Source organism: Halichoerus grypus, chromosome 7, assembly GCF_964656455.1.
Source record: "Halichoerus grypus chromosome 7, mHalGry1.hap1.1, whole genome shotgun sequence".
In the NCBI taxonomy this organism is placed as follows: domain Eukaryota; kingdom Metazoa; phylum Chordata; class Mammalia; order Carnivora; family Phocidae; genus Halichoerus; species Halichoerus grypus.
Genome location: NC_135718.1, coordinates 41,740,250 through 41,753,276, shown reverse-complemented (window position 1 = coordinate 41,753,276; position 13,027 = coordinate 41,740,250). Strand labels below are relative to the sequence as shown.

Below are 13,027 nucleotides of genomic sequence, written 5' to 3'. Positions count from 1 at the left end.
ATCTCTTTATCTGAGATTTCTGAGTCCAAAAGGGCTTAGCCGGCACTGCGCCTGCCCCAATGGTGTGGACACCTGGCGCCTCCACGCCTCCCGCCCGCTGAGTCCATCGGGGTGCGGCCTGTGAAGCTCCAGGAAGTAAGTGTGGGCGCGAACCCGCGGTCAGGAGCGGGCTCTGGGCGCCCAAGGCCGCCTGGTGGCGCGTCCCGAGCTGCGGTGCCCACCCAGTCACGCATCGCGCTACCCGGGCCTTTGCTGCCAGATGCACGATTTCCTGCACGTCTTTGCTGCGCTCACGTCTCCCGCGCTCACTTCTGCTTTGCTTTCTCCGTCTCGCTGAAGCGGATATACACAACAAACCTGAGGCTTCTGAGCCCGGGACCCCTTCCCCGCCCCCAGATTCCTTGGCTACCCCTAACAGCACTCTACGATGAAGTAGTAATCGCACTTATAATTAGCTGTGCGCCGTTGTCTTCCCCAGGCCGTGGCTTCCCGCGGCCCATGGTCCAGGGTCCCGGGTCTTCCCTACAGAGTGAATGTTTGCAGGCAGTCTCCCATACTCACCTCAGGCTGTGCATCCTCTCCTCTGGAATCACAGAGATACCTCCCGGAGGACCCCTGGGATTGTGGAAAGGGAATTATGTGTCAGTTTTGGTAAAATGAGGGCAATTCATACCAGTCCCTCTCCCCCTCCCAAAAGGGTTTTAGGAGGCAGCTGTGAGTTAGGGGCCACGCCACTTCGGGCTCTTTTGATAAACTGCAAGGTCTGATCCCAGGCAGCTTCTCAGTTTTATCTCACTCTGCCCAGAAGCTGCAGTGGGTCTCCTGACTTTGCAGAGACTCCACAGTAGGGTCAACCTTTGAGAAAAAGATATGCTCTGTTAATTCTGTGCCCTGAAAAATGCACGCGATCTCCCAGTTTTGCACCCGGTTTCAGGCTCCAGGCTATGAAATTTGTCCAGGCCCAGGTTCAAGAGTCCTGTTCCAGAAGCTTCCCAGGCTCCAGTTACCTGCTTATTCTCCTTTCTCCTGCCAAGCTGGCTTACTTGTTATTCCCCAGCAGGTATCTGGGCTATGCAGCATTAGTGTTTTTGTTAGTGGTCAGCTGCTTACAGGAGTGCCTCCTATGAAGAACTTAAAGTTCTTTCCCCACACCTTCCACCCTCCACCGCAGCCAGAGGTCATCACCTCCCAACTGCTACAGCAACTGGTTGAACCTTCTGACCTGGAGCCTGCTGCTCCAGATTTTGTCTTGGTTGGGTTTGTCTCAGTCCCCATGACTGAGGGCCTTGACTTAGCTCTTTTCTGTACCCTCTCCATCCTTTTAGTCCAGCTCACTCCCAGAGTTTATCAGGTTGCATAGGTGACTTTAGGACCCATTTGACGACTTCACCTCCAAAATAATCTCTCAAATGCTGTTTAAGTGCTACCAAGAATGGTATAAAAATCCCCCCCACACCCCGCAGAAGGCACACAGAATAAATTCTTTTTTAAAAAAGTTTATTTATTTTTAATAATCCCTACACCCAATGTAGAGCTCGAACTCACCACCCCGAGATCAAGAGTCTCATGCTCTTCCAACTGAACCAGCCAGGCTCCCTGGCACACAGAGTAAATTCTTAAGCATCAGAAACTTTGCAGGATTCCTTTGCCTAGAACAAGCAGCAGGGCTGGAGAACTATTTCAAGCATTCCGAACTGAGGGCTCTGCAAATATTCTGTGGCCTGCTCTGAGCTCAGTGCAGTAGAACCACCAGCAGGTGCTGATGGAGGACTGCTGTTGGCCAGGCAGCAGGTTGGTTAGGGGTACCAAGAGCATGTCAGCCATGGCGTCTGCTCTCAAGCAGTACTTCCTGAGCTGCTCTCAAGGCTTGTTGTGTTTTCTCAGAGGGAGAGGGAGAAGCAGATTCCCTGCTGAGCAGGGAGCCCGATGTAGGGCTCGATCCCAGGACCCTGGGATCATGACCCCAGCCTAAGGCTGCCGCTTAACTGACTTAGCCACCCAGGTGCCCCTCTAACAGATTTTTTTATTTGGGTCTTTTTTTTTTTTTTTGTAGTGTAGTAGGATATAAAAATTACACCTAGCTCTCAGATCTTGGTTTCAAATACCATTCTGCAATAAAAGGAACGAGGGACCCTTGGAGAAATGGGTGATTCTAAGACTGGGACAAGAAATGTGCAAGATAATGTAACCCAACCAACATGAGCTTGCCTCGTGGTGAGTCAGAAACTGCACCAGGTTGAGTTGTTACACCAAAAAACCCTTTTATTTGCAGCAAATAAGATCACATGGGGTGCCTGGGTGGCTCAGTCGTTAAGCATCTGCCTTCGGCTCAGGTCATGATCCCAGGGTCCTGGGATCGAGCCCCACATCCGGCTCCCTGCTCCGCAGGAAGCCTGCTTCTCCCTCTCCCACTCCCCCTGCTTGTGTTCCCTCTCTCGCTGTGTCTCTCTCTGTCAAATAAATAAATAAAATCTTCAAAAAAAAAAAACCGAAGATCACAGAGAATGACTTCCAAGGCCGTGACTTCCCGAGCAAGGGTGAGTGGATTCCTTTTATTTAGGGTTAGGATGAATATTTAGATAGGGAAGCCTTGTCATCTCATGTAGAGACAGACATAAGGTTGTGCATGCGTCTTAAGGAAACATGCTTCTATACACGGTGTATGTTATGCAAATGAGGCTTGTGCTCCTCCTTGGGTGGAGAGTTTAGTATTATAATGACGTAAAGGTAGTTGTCGGTCATTCTACAGGTCATTCCATGGTCCATCTGCACAAGTGTGAGTCAGGGGTTAAGTTCAAATTGGTCTGGGTTGTCTAGGGGTCTTGTCAAGGCAGTTGCTGTGGCTGGAGGGGCAGTTTCGCTTTCCATTTGCCTGAGTTAAGAGGTAAGCTAGAAAGAAGAGTTTGAGGGAAGATGTGAGACACGGGTCAGTGAATACAAGCAGGTGGGCAGTAAAGGTCAGGTCTTGGGGTCTAGCTGGTGACAATAAGCCTGGAGCATCTCGTAGTGCTGGTAAGTTAAGGAAGTACTGAAAAACAAACCCCCTCAATGCTGGGGGTGTCAAAGACACAGAAGCCGACTGAAAGAGCTCCTAATGGCTAAAACTGGAGCAATCTGAGCAATAAGAGTGGTATCGGGTTATAACCCCAAATATAAAGTAAATATCCATGAATCATACTGATATAAGTGATTGAAAAAATAAATAAATGGGAAAGAAGAAACAAATCTCCCATGCAGAAGAATTCCAAATAATGTATGTTGCTGGTGTGAATTAACTAAATCTTGCAATTCCTTTTGCATATGAGGCTGCTCCTGGGTTTTATGTTGTAATCTGACCTTTGGGCATCCTGGGTTTTATCTCTAATTCAGTATGTAGTTTTCAGTCTTGGCTGCAAGTTAGAATCTCTTCGGGAGCTGCTAAGGCCCAAATTAAATTGGACCCCAGACCAATTACATCAAAATTTCTGGGCATGCAATCCAGAGATCCAGTGAGCCTGAAGATTCCCTCGGTGATTTCAGTGGGCAGCTAAGGTTGAGAGCCACAGTTCCAGTAGTGGGCCCAGAGCCACCACCAGTGGGATTGGCTTCCTTTTGCAGGAGACTGGCTCCAGAGTCTCTAAGGGGTCTTCAAGCACAAGCTGACTCCTCAGACACATGAGGCTGAGTGTGGTTAGGAGTACTGTAAACCTCACTGCACTTGTGAGAAGCCTGTTCTTCCCTTATCACTGCCTTAACTTTCACCTAAGAAACGGTGAGGCTGTGGTGCCCACGTGCTCAGTTGGTTGGTTAAGTGACCAACTCTTGGTTTCGGCTCGGGTCATGACCTCATGGGTAGTGAGATCAAGCCCAGCATTGGGCTCACACTCTGCAGTCTCTGCTTGAAGATTCCCTCCCTCTGCCCCTTCCCCAACTCTTATGCTTGCCTGTGTGTGCATGCACTCTCTTGTGCTCTTTCTCAAATCAATGAATGAATGAATGAATGAATGAATGAATAAATAAATAAATCTTTTTAAAGAAGTGGTGAGGCTAGGGCGCCTGGGTGGCTCAGTCGGTTGGGCGCCTGCCTTCTGCTTGGGTCGTGGTCCCGGGGTCCTGGGATTGAGTCCCTCACTGGGCTCCCTGCTCAGCGGGGAGCCTGCTTCTCCCTCTCCCTCTGCCCCTCCCCCTGCTTGTACTCTCTCTCTCTGGCAAATAAGTAAATAAAATCTTTAAAAGATATGAATCCAACTGATACCATAATTTATTAAAGTACTGCTCAAACTTTGGGTCTGGTTTTTGGCTCCCTCAGCCCTGTGGCTACAAGAGGTTAGCGATTCTTTTAGCATAATTATAGAAAGTCCCTGGGCTGTGTCTTAGATTAAGAATTTATAGCATTTCCTGGGGCGCCTGGGTGGCTCAGTCGTTAAGCGTCTGCCTTCGGCTCAGGTCATGATCCCAGGGTCCTGGGATCGAGCCCCGCATCGGGCTCCCTGCTCGGCGGGAGGCCTGCTTCTCCCTCTTCCACTCCCCCTGCTTGTATTCCCTCTCTCGCTGTGTCTCTCTCTGTCAAATAAATAAATAAAATCTTAAAAAAAAAAAAAAAAAGAATTTATAGCATTTCCTTCTTTCTCTTTCTTTCTTTTTAACCTTGAAACAACCTCAGACTTCCTTCTTCTCCCCACCCCAGAACCATTTGAGAGTAAGTTGCTGACATGATCATCCTATAATACTAAAGTGTAGGGGGCACCTGGGTGGCTCATTTACTTGAGCGGTTGAGCGTCTGCCTTTGACTTAGGTCATGATCCCAGGGTCCTGGGATCAAGTCCCACATTGGGCTCTCTGCTGGGCGGGGAGCCTGCTTTTCTCTCTCCCTCTGCCGCCGCTCTGTCTACTTGTGTGCTCTCTCTCTCTGTCAAACAAATAAAATCTTTAAAAAAAAAAAATAAAGTGCAGGCCTTCTCAATTGGGGTTCCTCAAGTGAATGACAGAAGAGAAGAAAATGATTTGAGGGACTATTTATTCCAATTCTCCCATGGATGGTACATAATTAGCAGCATTATGCTAAGGAGAGAGTTAATTCCTATTATATTTGGGGTGCCTTCAGATATTAGGGCTTACTTCTCTGATAGAACAGTAAGTGTGTATTTCCTACAAAGAATCAACCTACATCAGAATCAGGAAATTAGCATTACTACCATCTAATCCTCAGATCTCATTCAAGTTTTGCCAAATGTCCTTTAGAACATTACGATCCATTTCACACTGGCGATTTGCTTTTAGTTTTCATGTCTTTTTAATGCCCTTCACTCTGGAACAATTCTTCAGTGTTTCCTTAACTTTCATATCCTTGATACTTTGGAAGATCACAGTCCAGTTATTCTGTAGCCCCCAATTTTGGTTTGTCTGCTGTTTCCTCATGACGAGATGCAGGTTATCACAGAAGTTATACCGTGCATTTCTATTTGCATCCAATCAGGTGGTATATGATTTTGATTTGTCACATTACCGGTGATGTTCATTTTGACTGCTTCATGGTGCCTGTTTCTCCACTGTAAAGCACTGTTTTCCCTTTGAAATTATTAAGTATTCAGTGGATATTTTGAAACCCTGTAAATACCCCATTCCTCATCAATTTACTCATTTATTAATACTAGTACAGACTCATGCTTTCCTATTTTATTTCAATGGGATATATTTTCTTTTTTTTCTTTTTTAAAAGATTTTATTCATTTATTTGACAGAGAGAGAGACAGTGAGAGCAGGAACACAAGCAGGGGGAGTGGGAGAAGCAGAAGCAGGCTTCCCACTGAGCAGGGTGCCCGATGCGGGGCTCCATCCCTAGGACCCTGGGATCATGACCTGAGCCAAAGGCAGACGCTTAACGACTGAGCCACCCAGGCACCCCGGGATATATTTTATTAATGTCATTTTTTTTTATTTTGGCTGGCTCAGATTGTCCCAGATTTGGTCAGTGGGAGCTCCCTCATGCTGGCTAATGTTCCAAACATTCCTGAGCAAGTCCTTGCTTTCTGGTTTAAAAAGGTGTTCTGGGCTCATCTTGTTTGTTCCCTGCTCTAAGTCTGGAATCTGCCATTTCTCTAAAGAACATTGGTTCCTTTTAGGAGAAATGGTATTCCTCGGTGCTATGTGTGCTCATTGCTATTAGGATTCTGCTCTTCCAGGTCCCCTGGACAACGATAGGAAATGCACACACAAACACACACCCTGTTTATTTAACCACCTTTCCATCTTGAAAGCCACAAGTTCACACTCATACCTACAGTTCCCAATCCAACATCACAGGATTTATGTTATTTTTCTCTCTTTCCATATTTGTAACTTACTCTTCTGGCTCTAATTGTCCTTAATATATTTACTTATGTGATCAATCCCCTGTATGCAAACCATCTTCCAGCACTACTCCCACCCCCACACAAGCACAGAAGCTTTCCTCAAACACACTTGGGCTCTAACTCCCCAGCCAGTCTTTCTCTCCCACATGAATGCCTTCTTCATCCTGCTCAGGCTCTGCCAGCCCATGCCACACTTCCCCTCTATGTATATGCCCTCCTCACCCTGCTCGGGGTCTGAGACACCCCCATCCCCAACCAGGCTGCCCCTCCATGTCTTCTGTAGTGGTTTAAAAATATATCTGCAGGGGCGCCTGGGTGACTCAGTCGTTAAGCGTCTGCCTTTGGCTCAGGTCATGATCCCAGGGTCCTGGGATCGGGCCCCGCATTGGGCTCCCTGCTCCACGGGAAGCCTGCTTCTCCCTCTCCCACTCCCCCTGCTTGTGTTCCCTCTCTCACTGTGTCTTTCTCTGTCAAATAAATAAATAAAATCTTTGAAAAAATATATATATATCTGCAAATTCCTTGATACTCTTCCCTTCAAAAGGTGTCACCTAATTCCCCTCTCCTTGATGATGGGTTGGATTTAGTGACTCACTTCTAATGAATCAAATAGGATAGAAATGATGCCATAGGACTTTCTAAGCTAGTTCATTAGGAAAAGATAACTTCTTCCTGGCTCACTCTCCGGGATCACTGGCTCTCAGGGAAGCCAGTTGCCATGTTATAAGGACACTCAACAGTCCTATGGACAGAGTCATGTGTGGCTAGGCCCACAGAGAAAGAAATCAACTTGTTAGCACTGACTTCTCAGGCATGAAGTGAGCCACTACAGCTTCGGCCAAGACTTCAGATTATTTCAGCCCTCAGCCATCAAGTCCGCCAGGCTAGGCCTGAGACATCACAGAACAGAGACAAGCCTGCTATGCTCTGAATTCTCAACTCACAGAAACGGTGAGATAGTAAAAGATTATTGTTATACCCCACGAGGTTTGGGGGTAATTTCTAATGCAGCAAGAGATAACTAATAGAATTTCTCTTTTTTTTTTTTTTTTTTTAAAGATTTTATTTATTTATTTGAGAGAGAGAGTGAGCACGAGAGGGGGGAGCGGGAGAGGGAGAAGCAGACTCCCCACTGAGCAGGGAGCCCGATGCGGGACTCGATCCCGGGACTCCAGGATCATGACCTGAGCTGAAGGCAGTCGCCCAACCAACTGAGCCACCCAGGCGCCCGATAACTAATACAATTTCATTACCCTGCTCAGGTTGTGACGCCCTCACTGAGCTACCCCTCTGCAGTGCTGTCCTCACCCTCCTCGGGCTCTGACACCTACCCGAGGCCAACGTCCTACGTAATGCCCTCCTGGGGCAGCCCAGGTTCTGACTTACTGGGCCAGGCCATACTCCCCTATACAAACGCTCTCCGAACCTAAGTCAGTCACCAATACCCCACTCTGTGCCTCCAGTGCTCCTTCCACTCCAGGGACAAATGCCTTCCTTGCTCTGTCCTGCCTAGTGCCTTTAGGATTGAACTTTCCAGGAACATAAGGGAAGAGATGAAAAGAGAAGAGTAAAAATAAACAGAAGTGGAAGAGGAATAAGAAACTAGGACCTTGTGCTTCTCAATCTCCTTCCTCAAAGTACCCAGAGTTCAAAGCAATGGCCTCACCCATAGTCCCTGAATTCCTTGTTTCCTCTATGATGTTTTCGGATGGCAGCCACTAGGACCCCCAGAGCCTTGCCTCAATGTGTGTTTCATTCCAGGCAACCCTAAACAATAGTTAAATCATTTATTTTGTCACCACATGCCATAACCTGCAAGTTCTCGTCCCTAAATAATGACAGTTCATTATCTATTGGTGCATAACAAATTACTCTACAACTTAGGATATTGAAACAACACATACTTATTATCTCACAGTGTCTGTGAGTCAGGGTCGGGGCACAGTGTACCTGCATCTTCTATGTCAGGGTCTCTCCCAAGACGGCAATCAAGGTATCAGTCAAAGTTGTGGTCTTATCCGAAGGTTGACTCAGGAGGGATCCATGTTCAAGCTCATTCACGTGGCTGTTGACAGGATTCAGTTCCTTATTAACTGTGGATCAGTTCCTTGCCATTTGGACCTCTCTAACATGTCAACCAGCTTCATTAAAGCCTGCAAAAATAGAAGGTCATAGGGCAAGATGGAGGTCACAGTCTTTTGTAACTTAATCATCCCATCACTTTTCACCTATTTGTTAGAAGCAAGTCACCAGATCCAGAGCACACAATAGTATGAACAGCAGGAGGGGAGGAGCTTTGGGAACCATCTTAAAGGCTGCCTGTAACAATTATCTTCAACCCTGTCCAGGGAAGATGACCATTTCCCCTAACTTAAGCAAAAATTATCTCTAGAAAATTAGGTTTAGAGTTCTACAAAGTTCTTGATATTCTCAAAACCACTACTAGGCATGTAGTGAACATTTCATGGGTTTTTTTTGTTTGTTTTGTTTTTTTGTTTTTCACTGTTTAAGGAATTTTTATTAAAGCAAGAATTTTATAATCCAAATTACGTTTCCTTGCTCAGTTATCAATTCTGTTATTTAAAACATAAGTGACATTTTGAGCTATTCCACAGTAAAGAATTACAAAATTAAAGAAAGGAATACTTTAAATTTTTGTACTTTGCTGAAAATTCTTTTTCCCAGGGTCTATAAAACATTAATTTGTTTTTATATTTTACTATTTTTTTGTGGGGTTTTTTGTTGTTTTTAAATCAATAAGTAATCTAGGACTAGCATTATGTTTGCTAGACCTGGCATTTGCTCGGTACATAAGGTTCAAAGTTTCCTTTCTTTTTTTTATTTATTTTATATTTTGCAATTTTTTTTCCATAATGTTTAAGTTTTTTGATGTTTAGATATTTTTCTTCGGTGAAGCACGAGTTTCTTTTCGGGGTCCCTGATCAATTTTAAACAGTTGGAATACCAGTGGCACTGTTAGCTGCTTTCTGGGCAGCCTCTTTAGCTCGGTGGGCTTGTAGTACAGCTACAGCTTCATCAGCTTGAGAACGGAGAGACTCTGGGGACTCAAGCATATGAAGAAGTTCTGAATTATCAATCTCCAACAACATGCCAGTGATTTTACCAGCAAGAGTAGGGTGCATGGCTTGAATTAGAGGAAAGAGCCGTTCACCCAACATTTGCTTTTGCTCTTGAGGAGGGGCAGATGCCAACGTGAAAGCAGTCAAAGGCTCCTGACCTTGTACATGAACAGCAGGCCGCTGCACGGTAACTCGTGGCTGTGCATTAAGATCCTGTTGAGGATTGCGAACTCCCGCAGCGTACTTATACTGTGGAACGGTGCGGAGAGCAGGTGCCGCCGCAGGACGTGGCCCCATCGTCTGTGTTGATGTGTTAGCAACACGCTGTGTCAACATGACTCGTGGAACCTGTGAAGAAGCTGGTCTCATGGTACTAAATGGTGGTCTAGGAGCGGCTGGGCGGATAGCACCGGGCATATTTTGGAATGGGTGAGGTCTGGCACCCTGAGCAGTCCAGTGAGGACTTGGTCTTAGTTGAGCAATTTGGCTAGGAGGATAGCATGCAGCACGGTTCTGAGTCTGTCGGATAGCTGCCATGAAGTAATCTGAAGGTGCTGGCTGGTAGGGGTTGATTACAGGACTGGGCACAGCTCTTACACTTGCCATTCTCTGCATATACTGGTTAGTGAGGTGAGCCTGGCGCTCTTCTTTGCGCTGAGCTAAAGCTACATACAATGGCGTGGTGGCCACAATTCTACCATTCATTTCTGTAACTGCTTTTGTGGCTTCTTCTGGGGAGGAGAAACATACAAAACCAAACCCTTTGCTGCAACCACCCTCCATCATAACCTTGGCACCAGTGATTGTACCAAAAGGAGAAAACTCTTTCTGGAGACATTCATCATCAATACCATCATCAAGATTTTTCACATAAAGGTTAACACCCTGGTATCTGGTGATCCTATCTTGCTTCATCTGTTCAAATTTGCGCTTAAGTTCCGTCTGCCGTTCCACTTTTTTCTGAGCTCGACCAACGTAAATTTGTTTTCCATTGAGCTCCTTTCCATTCATCTCATCCACAGCTTTCTGGGCATCTTCATGCCTTTCGAAGCTTACAAATCCAAAACCTTTGGATTTTCCACTTTCATCAGTCATTACTTTCATACTTAAGGCAGGTCCAAACTTGCCAAAGAGATCCTTAAGGCGCTCATCATCCGTATCTTCTCCAAAATTCTTGATGTAAACATTGGTGAACTCTTTTGCCCTAGCTCCGAGTTCTGCTTCTCGTTCTTTAGGAGACTTAAATCGTCCAACAAATACTTTGCGATCATTTAGAAGCATCCCATTCATCTTTTCAATAGCTCTTTCAGCTGCTTCCTGTGTCTCAAAATGTACAAATCCATAACCTTTGGAACCATTTTCATCACAAACCACCTTACATGAAAGGATGTTACCAAAAGCAGAAAATGTACCATACTGTGCTTTATTATCAATGGATTTGCCCAAATTTTTAATGAATATGTTGCCCACTCCACTTTTGCGAAGTGATGGATCACGCTGAGACCACACGATGCGTACTGGCTTTGCCCTTTATAACATCAAAATTCATGGTGGCCAAAGCGCGCTCGGCGTCCGCCGGCCGCTGGAAGTTCACATGCGCGTAGCCCAAGGAGCGGCGGCTGAGCATGTCCCTGCAGACCCGGAGGGAGAGGATGGGCCCGGCCGGGCTGCACTTCTCGTAGAGCATCGCCTCGGTCACGTCGGGGTGTAGGTCCCCCACGTAGAGCGAGGCCATGGGGTAGCTGCGGGCGCTGGGGTTCATCTCGGCACGGCTGCCCGCAGGGCGGAGGAGAGCGAGTGCTGGGCCGGGGGCCGGAGCCGGGGGAGGGGAGCGGGGGCAAGCGCAGAGGGACAAAAATCACCCGGAATCGAGAACTACCCAACGGCCGCAGAACGGGGTCGATGGGCTGCCGCCAGCTGCTGCCTGTTGGCTGCCGGCTGGGAAGCGAGGGTGGCGCTGTCGGGTCAGGGCCGCGGGAAGGCCTCGGTCTCTTGGTTCCTCCTTGGAGCTGCTGCGGGGCCGCGGGCGGGTCGGTCTCGGCTCCTTCATCGGGTTATTTTATAAAAGAGGAAGAAAAAAAAAAAAAAAAAAAGTCTCCGGCGGGGGAGACGCGGATTTTTTGTAAATTTTTTGGGGTTTTTTAAAAGATTTTTTTAGATTTTTTTTTTTTTTAGATTTCTTTAATAATGAATGTGTGTTCCGAGGCCGGAGCACACACTCCACGCTCTGAGCACTAACCGCCGGGGAGAAGGGGCATTTCATGGGGTTTTGAATGAGTGAGTGAGAGAACGAATGAACTAACAAACTATCCTACTGTGGGTGGGTGTTATTTGGTGGCATATTCAGCTTGGGAGAACTCATAAAAACCGCGGCTTAATATTATGAAGCCATTGTTTAAAACGCATCCGGGATATCTATATTTACTCATTTGGAAAGTTGTCAACAATATATTATCAAGTGAAAAGAGCAGATTCTAGAACATGAACCTGTTCTGAACAAAAATTCAGGTACATTTAATTCCAAGACGTTATCAACTTTTCAAGTATCCAGGAACAAAATCCAGGACAAGCTCATGATGCAATAAAAATTGGAAATTCAGAGCTATTTATTTATTTGTGAAATTTGGAGATTTTTATTTTATTTTATTATTATTTTTTTAAGTAGGCTCCACACCCAACGTGGGGCTTGAACTCATGACCCTGAGATCAAGAGTTGCATCCTCCACCAACTGAGTGAGCCAGGCACCCCAAATTTGGAGAATTTTAAAGAAAATTAAAGGAGAGGAGTCTCCCAGAATACATTGGACACCCCAAAGAGAATCAATATTGATGGCTCTGTCACTTCTATGCAGAAGGGACTTCATCAATTTTCTACTGCTGTGTCACACATTATCTCAAAACCTAGTGACTTAGAACGATGGCAACCATTTTATTATTATTCTCTCTCTCGTTTCCCATTGACTGGCCTCAGCCAGGCAGTTCTCAATGGCATCTTTCATGTAGTTGTAATCAAACCATGGCTGGGGCCTGGGTCTTTCTCATGGCTGGGACCTCAGCTAGGGCTCACCTGTACGTGGCCTCCCCGTGTTGTCTGGGTTTCTTCCCAGCATGGCAGCCTGGATTTCATGAATTAATGTCCCAAGAGGAGAGAGGCAGGCAGAAGCTGATCTGCATTTATGACCCAGTCAGAAGTCAGGGCACATCACTTCTGTATTCTGCTGGTTCGAAACAAATTACTAGGGACAACCCATATTCAAAGAAGGGGAATTAGACACCACCCCTGATGGAGAGAATCTCCAAGAATTTGTGGGCATATTTTATTTTATTTTATTTTATTTTATTTTATTTTATTTTTTAAAAGATTTTGTTTATTTATTTGACAGAGAGAGACGCAGTGAGAGAGGGAACACAAGCAGGGGGAATGGGAGAGGGAGAAGCAGGCTCCCTGCTGAGCAGGGAGCCTGATGTGGGGCTCAAACCCAGGACCTTGGGATCATGACCTGAGCCGAAGGCAGACGCTTAACGACTGAGCCACCCAGGCGCCCCAGTGGGCATATTTTAAAAACCGCCACAGAAGTCATGAAGGAGACTGCTCTGGGCTCTGCAAGCAAAGGC

The 13,027-nt window shown here is 46.4% G+C and overlaps 1 pseudogene; it reads right to left on the bottom strand.

Moving 5' to 3' along the window:
* Positions 1 to 8,794: 8,794 nt before the first annotated feature.
* LOC118527484 (polyadenylate-binding protein 1 pseudogene) lies at positions 8,795 to 11,174 on the bottom strand (annotated as a pseudogene).
* Between the last annotated feature and the right edge of the window lie 1,853 nt (positions 11,175 to 13,027).